Source organism: Medicago truncatula, chromosome 3 (genome assembly GCF_003473485.1).
Source record: "Medicago truncatula cultivar Jemalong A17 chromosome 3, MtrunA17r5.0-ANR, whole genome shotgun sequence".
Classification (NCBI taxonomy): domain Eukaryota; kingdom Viridiplantae; phylum Streptophyta; class Magnoliopsida; order Fabales; family Fabaceae; genus Medicago; species Medicago truncatula.
This window is the reverse complement of record NC_053044.1, coordinates 33,237,948-33,246,616: the sequence shown is the minus strand read 5'-3', so window position 1 is coordinate 33,246,616 and position 8,669 is coordinate 33,237,948.

The window sequence follows — 8,669 nt, the reverse complement described above, 5'->3', positions numbered from 1 at the left end:
TTTCACATTTTTAAATAAATTTTTATATAGTTTACACAAAGCAATAATGAAGTGGATAAAGAAATATAAAAACGGACATCCCGTGCTTGTATGCACTCTAGTTTGAACAAAAGGTCATTACATGCCTTTAAGTAGGTAGCTGGATTAGTAAACTAATTAGGGAAATTGAAAGAGTTTTAAGGAGGACGTCCTAGGTTTGATCTCTGAACAATTATTATGCGTCAAGCTTAGGTTTTACTTCATTTGTCTTAAGTTATCGTTGATTTTAACAGTAAAATATGTTTTATTTACCAAAACATTTATTAATCATAGTTAGTAAAATAGTTAGATTACTAAAATAAAATAAGTAAATGTATATTGATGAAAATAAATAAATGTTGTATTAGTATAATGCAAAAAATATATATTATAATTTGAGACAGAAAAAATACTAATAAATATGTTACATAATTTGAGAGAGTACATCATACACTTGTATATTTTTTTTTGGTAGAAGGAGAGTACATACCAAAAGCCAACGGTGGACGGCTTCTCGTAAAAACAAAAGTTACTTCATGTGTGGAAGCACATTTGTCTCTCTTTAACATAAAAAATATAACTATAACGAATGCTTACATACATTATATATTTTCTCTTCATTGAAGCCAAAAGTTACCATGCTTTTTCAAAACTCGGTTATTTTTAACCCTTCGGTATTCAAGGGAACGTGGCTGTAGTAAGTTAGAATTCGATCAGAAGGTAGAAAGAAGGTAAGTAAAGTTTAATACTCCATCCGTTTGTTTTAAAATAAGTGCCGCTTTAGTAAAAAAAAATTGTTTTTACTTATAATCAAAATACAAAATTAATTTGCAAAATCAGAAGTTTCATAAGACTTTAAACCATCCGAAAAACCAAATTTCAAAAGTTAATAAACCTATCCAAAAAATAAACAAGTTAATTTTTTCAAAAGTTCAATCCTTCTAAAGTTCCACAATATCATTATCATCGGTGTTTTCTTCTCCAGGTGATAAATGGTTTTCAATATTAAAACCAAATACATGGCTTGAACTCAATTCAAAATTAATTTAAGTACCTTGACCTTGAAAAAAGAATTGGGTTTTGAAAGAAAATTGACCCAAAAAAATGGCCCAAAAAAATTGTTTTTTTAAACGTAAACTCGGTCAATTTATTCAAGTTTACACGAGTTTACCAAGTTTAACACGTGTTAACTCGGTCAAACTCGTCATACATTCTGATTTCACAAAAACCAAATTTATCTCCGAATTAATACATTTTTGACACCTAAAAACGTAAATACAAACGAATTTACGAGTTAACACTCGATTTATGGAACACTATTTTCAACCCGTGTGATGCATGAGTCATATTTACTATATTATGTTTACCAATGCCTTACTAAAGAAACTTTCATAAATATAATGAAAAATAATTTATAAAAACACATGATAAAACACAAAACATAGTTATCCGTTACAATAGAAACAACCATATATAATATAAAGTTATAAATATAATGAAAACATCATATATTTCGGAAAACTTTATGATAAACAATGTTCAAAGTGATAGTGGTATCTTCGCCATCTTTATCAATCAACAAAATGTTTAGTCCATGTCTCAAAATAACTCCTGAAATTGTAACATCTAATTGACCATGGGAGAACACTAATGTAGAAAGATATATTACAACATGTTCAAGTGATTATCCTTAACTTTTATTAATACGCATTGCGAATGAAACAACTAACGGGAATTGTCTCCGCTGAAAATTGAAAGGAAGCCTTTTATAGGAAGAAGTTACTCTAGGTATAGAAATCTTATCGCCTACTCCCTACGTCCATTTTTATAAGACTACTTTACAAAAAAAAATTATTGTTAAATATAAGACCATCTACCAATTTCTAGATGCATTTGTTACTCTTTTTTCAAATACATCCCTCATTAATGTTATCAATATAGCGAAGGATTTGTCCCGAACTTATAAAAAATGAGGTGTATTAACTAATTGGCCATTATGTTTATTTCCATCTCACCCATGTTTTCCGGTAACCCATGAGATCCAATGGTACCAAATGATTTGGTACCTTCGTGATAATTGATAATATCTCTCACTTAAAATAGCAATGCTGATAAAAAATACTATATAATACAGTAAAAAAGAAATTTCCCATATGCCCTCTTTCTATCATCAAAGGTTGATTAGTAAATTAAAATAATAACGGATTCTAATTTGATTAGCAATATTTTTACATTTCATAATAATCATTCTAATTTTAGAAAAGCTTTTTAGAACTCCTTTATGTATAAAATTATTTAATTGTCTAGAAGTCCTAGCTCAACTGGCAAATGCCGAAATTGCAAGGCCGGACGTCATGACCCGGGTTCGAACCCGGGACCTCACAGTTGTGTGTGAGTTTATTTTCAGTGGATTACCACTTCATCTAAGACCTAAAAAAATAAAATTTATTTAATTGTTTTTTGTACAACTCGCGCTTTATACACTATAAAATAATCAAATCATATTCCATTTGTTACATGTAAAGGGAGAAAAATATGACTAAAACTCTCAAATTTATATGTATTATGATTTTATTTCTTTCCCTATTCCTTGTTGCAGAAAGTTTTGCCAGTAAGCAACTTTTATAATCCTTTTAAAATTTCATTCTTTAGTACTGAATTTTGTTTTGTGAAGGATTCTTTAGTATTGTATGTAATTATCTATTCACACTCTTTTATATCGTTTTATTAACATTATTTTATTCTATTTTATTCATTACAGCGGGTATGCCATGTAAGACTGATAAAGAATGTCCAAACACTTCGACTCACAAGTATAAATGCATTAACGATGACTGTTTTTGCTTTTATATCTATTGGCCATTGGGAAATTCTTTGGTTTAGTTATACCAGAGTGACACAATAAATTGCATGAATATCATATATTTCGAGAGTATACTCAAGCCATATAGGGATTAATAATGTGTTTTTACACTAAAAAATCTATGCAATGTAACTTTTGCTAGATTATTCTACGGTTTCCATTCATCTACTGTGATCATGGAACCTAATAATTATATCTTTTATTTATTTATTTTGTACTCTATGAACCTTGCAATTAACTATGGCTTATTTTTAGCATTCTCATTTGCTAAGAATCTAGAAGTGGCCTCTTGGAAGATTCAACTTAAGGATCTTCCCTCCTCGATCTGGACAACTTTCATGAAATCAATCCCTGCTCGGAGACCTTTCTTGATTAGATATGTTTTCATTTTTTCTTACACTCCTCGGATTTGAAAAACTTCTTTTTTGAACCTCTCGATGTAGTCTCGAAGAGATTCATTATTTCCTTGTATGAAGGCTTCGAGGGAAAAAAACCATTTTAGGTTGAGTCGTTAAAGCTGTGAAATGCACAGGGAACTCGTGGCGAAGTTTATCCTAGGAGTCGATGGAGTTCCTCTTGAGATTCTTGTACCACATCATTGCTCCTCCGCGGAGTGTGGTCATGAACAACTTGCACTTGACGAACCTTCTCTTATTTCTATAGTTGAGCACCACCTTGATCTGCTCGTCTTGATTGAAGGTTTTGTCGTAGGTCTCCATTCGTTGAAGTTTCTCTAATCTGGTGGGGATTCGAGTTTCCCTTGTCCTTTTGGTGAAGGGCATGTATGCTTCACAATCAACATATAAATAAGATGAGGACCACGAGCGTTTGGACGTACACCTTCTTTCATGTTGTGATCTTCAAGATCTTCTAGCATTTTCTCTATAGGATGTCAAGGAGATATGGATCTGTCTAGAGTTGGACTCATTCTCCTTATGTTACTATGGGGAGTAGGAGATCGAATAGTTGTCATAGAGGTCGGAGACCTTCCACGCATTTCCCTAGATCGAGATTCTTCCATCTCCCTGATGCGCCTGTTTTGATCGTTGATCACTTGTGTTTGTTGACACAGGTTCTTGATAATGTTGTTAAGCAAAACCTTTGTAGAATAGACGTTACTCGTTCCTTCCTTAGGAAGTGGAGGACCGAATAGTGGTGCCTTGCGGATAGGGATTACCATTTGTTGTACATGGTGTTCCGTCTCCTTCCTTGGGATGTCAATCGAAGCTGGAGTTGAGGTTTGTCTGTCACAGTTGACGGAGAGGACCTCAATCATTAGTTGGACGCATCATTATCCATTTTGTAGTATGAATAGTTTTTTTTTTTTTTTTTTAGTTTTCTTATTTTGTAAGGAAAAAGAAGGGGATAACTTAGTTTCCCACACACGACGCCACTAATCTTACTTGGTGAGCAGAATGATGTCTGATTCGGTGAACTAGCTGTTTATACGACCTTGGAATTATGGAGGGTGGGGGTGGGGGGTACATGCATACACTCTGATGGTCAAGTCAGTTTGTGAGCTATAATAGGGGTTAAAGATTGTAAAAAATCATGCATTTGAGGACTTGTGAAGTTCCCTTATATAGAAAAGAGGTGCATAAGTCATTGTTAATGGAAAGAGTCGTTGCTCGGCTTTTATGATTCCATGAATCGTAACCGTCGAGCGTTATAATGTGGCAACCATGGGGGCCGTTATGATTTTGTGTTTGAATCATTGCCCCGTGTTGCTACGAGCATCCTCCTCGCGGAGAGGCAATGTGAAGTAAGTAATTGACCCAATACTAAGTTTTATTGGGCCCAAACTGAAAAATATATGAATTTGTGTTAAATTATTTTCTATATTAATGAAGTCATTGAAAAAGATAAACATGATTGTTTTTTTTTTTTGTGGTGATCGGGATTTGAACCTTAAACTTTGCATATAATATATATTGTCCATATCAACTGAGCTAAGCTCACGAGGACAAATAAACATGATTTATTATAATTTAAAAGTCACAAACATATTGTCATACCCCAAATTTTGACCACTTTTCTCTATTCTTACCCATTTTATTTGTATTTTTAAAGTCGGGAATTTTCGTCGTTTCAGACGAAATTTTGGCAAAGAGGTTACTTTGAAGTACCTCATTTTTGATTCCGAGTCGGACTCTCTTTTCTCTTTTTATTTTCTTTCCATCTTTTATTAATTTTAATTTTAAGATTAGTTACTTTTTTTATACTTAATAATTTTTATTTTCCATCTTTTAGTTTAATTTGTTTTATTTTATTTCGTATTAGATTTATTTTATTTTATTTCGTATTAGATTTATTTTATTTCTTTTTAATTAATTAGTGTCAAAAAAAAAACAAAGTGTCAATAGGTCCAAAATAAAATGTACAAGGTCTAAAAAAAATTTCAAGTCAAGTGTCAACTTTAACATTCCTTTTTCAAAATTCACCATAATTGTCCTTCATTTCCATTAAACCATTTTTCCTTTTTTCATCAACCTCCTCACCTATAAATAGAGCCCTCATTTCACACAATTTGACACACCAAAAAGTTCTCTTGAGTTGTCAAAGAACTTTTCTCTCTTCTCCCTATTTAGCTTGTGTTAACGAGCTATTCTTTTCTTCTCCCTTTTTTTTCTGTCCCTTCGGAATAAGTCCCTTCGGAAAAGTCCCTTCGGAATTTTGTCCCTTCGGTAGCCCATTTCTTTTATTTTCTTGCATTTTTATTTCTTTTTAGCATTTTTACATTTTTATTTTATTTCTATTTAGCATTTTAATTATTGTTATTTATTTTCCAGCAATTAGAATGTATTTAGGTCCAATGTAAATATAAATGAGAAAAGTGTGTGGGTGTGTGTGTCCTTTTATTTCCTTACCGCCTTAGATATATCCAAAAAATGCAAAAAAAATTAGATTAGGGATTTTGTGGTGATCCAACGTCACTACAAAAATCCACGCGCTTTTATTTTTATTGCTCCGTTAGTTTAATTTTCATTTATTATTCAAAAACAACAAAAACATGCAAAACTCCAAAAATATTTTCTTAATAAACCTTGGCTTGTAACCCAAGTTGCTTTTCCTTTTATTTTTCTTAATCAAATGCTTAATTGAATTAATATTCATAATAGACTTGATTTCTTTGTAATTAAAATTCGACAACCTCACCTTATTTTATCTCATGCCTTGAGGCCTCTTATCCCTTCTTGAAACCATTTTCTAAAAATCTAAAATCAACCAACCCACCAAAAAGAAACTTTTCAGGTGAACTACATTGGTTTTGATCCCTTTTCTTAAAGGGTATGTAGGCATAGGATTTTTTATCCTTCCAAATCAAATAAAAATAACCAAAAACATACTTCTTCTCCCTCCATTCTTTCACTTAGATTTTTAGGTAATAATTTTCAAGTAAGCAAATCAATTTAGCACAAGGTAAATTAGGTAAGAGGTTCCTACGGAATACCGTAGATGCTTAGGGTGCTAGCACCTTCCCTTTGCATAACCAACCCCCGAATCCAAAGTCTCGATGAGGGTTTTTACTCATTTTTTCCCTTCCCACGAATAAAAATCGAGAGTTCAAAGATTAACGATTCATATCAATTAATGGTTTGATATCCGAAAATCACGAGCACAGAAATGGCGACTTCACTGGGGACTTAAATTCTACGCGGGTTAAACCCACCTTACTTTATTTATTTTGTGCTGTACTATTTGCTTATGCTTTGTAAATATTTTGCTTACATACCTTGTTACATGAGTGGTGAGATAAGTCCTACACCCGGGCTTGAGTGAAACATAAGATAGGACGGAGTACGATCATAGTGCCATACCAGGAGCGGTCCTGCGATATGTGTACACATGATGTAACTCCACTCAACGTAGGTCTTTCAAAAGTAATAATATGTCGTCATGAGCAGTCGTGATTGGCGTTATTATTTTTGAAGTCCGCTAAACGTTGAGGACCTTTAGATCACCCTTAACACATCTTGGCCTTTTTTAGGACGTAGTGCGGTGGCTAAACCAAGAGCAGTCTTGACTTTGGTCGACACGCGATACTACACTCAAACTAGACTTACTTATGGATGTTATTGGACTAGGAGCGGTCCTATACACCGATATGTTCATAAGGGAAGTTGTAATTTGGGAACTTGGTAGAACCCGTGATACAGGTACAATTTGAAACCATAGTCCTTACCAAATGATGTTGTTACCCTTGACTCCAACATTGTGGAACTTAAACATCCTCATGTATTCAATGTACTTTATTATAACCATGCATACATGCATTCATTAATAAATATATTTTTCCATCAAAAATTGAAGGACTTAGACAAGTTTTTTGCAAACATTATGGATATGGACCTTGTACGAGTGAACACCAAGAGATACAACTTCAAAAATCTTAACTAAGCTTTACCTTTTGTACTCTTTCCTTGGTTTCGTTCTTACCTTTTGAAAAAGGGCCTTTTGCAATATCTTCACAATTTTCAAATGAAACCATGTTTCTCTACCATGTTTAAAAATTAACTTTGATAAGTCCTTCAAAAAAATTGTACATTTTTGCATAAATATATCATGCATCATCTTTGCATTCATAGTTTCTAGTCTGTATCTCATATTTTGTTTCTACCAGCAAAAGGTCAATCCATCAGTAAAGTCGTTCAATGTCTTCATCCAAGTTCGGCTCGCATATGCAGACACTCGTGAAAATAGGAAAAATGGATCGACTTGAGCAAGAGGTCCACGAGCTTCGTGGAGAGGTAACAACACTTCGGGCTGAGGTAGAGAAGTTAACTAGCCTAGTATCTTCATTGATGGCTACAAAGGATCCACCGCTTGTTCAGCAAAGGCCTCAGCTACTATGTCAGCCAACATGCATGAAACGGCCTCGACAACAGGGTTCTCAGCCGCTTATTCCTCAAAATCAGGTCCGAAAAGCATCTCAGTGTGACCCAATTCCGGTGAAATATGCGGATTTGCTTCCTATTTTGCTTAAGAAGAACCTTGTTCAAACCCTGCCACCTTGGTATCGCCATGATCTCAACTGTGTATTCCATCAAGGGGGGCGCCAGGTCATGACACTGAGCAGTGCTATCCTTTGAAGGAAGAAGTTCAGAAGTTGATTGAAAATAATGTCTGGTCCTTCGATGACCCTGATATAAAAGTGCTACTTCAACAACAACATATGTCTTCTCACTCTATTGCCACTCTTAGGTCCATCACCAATGTTGTTCAAGATCAGAGCTATCAATCCCAATTTCAGCAATATCAACAACAACCTCGACAACGAGCTTCGGGACAACCACAGTTTGATTCGATCCCCATGAAATATGCAGTGTTGTTTCCCGATTTGCTTAGGAGGAAGCTTGTCCAGACCAGACCGCCTCCTCGTATGCCTGAGAAATTGCCAACTGGGTATAGGCCCGACCTCTCTTGTGTCTTCCATCAAGGGGTACCTGGTCATGATATTGAGCGCTGTTTTGCTTTTAGGAATGAAGTTCAGAAGTTGATCCAAGATAAGGTCTTACGCTTCTAAGATTGAACGCAAACATGCAAGTTAATCCGCCATCGGATCTTGAAGCCTAATGTTGATACATGGAATGTTTAGCTACAATTGGGTCTTTGCTGATGTTTATTTCTACTACTCATTTGTTCAATTAATATGTTTGTTTGTTGCTTTATGTTTTCCCAAAAAAAAAAAAAAAAATCCTTTCGTCCCACCCGAGGCGAGAGTGAATTTGTTTAGGGCTTTTTGCTTTATGTATTTTCATCATTAATGAAAGGTCGCCTTGATCCCGAC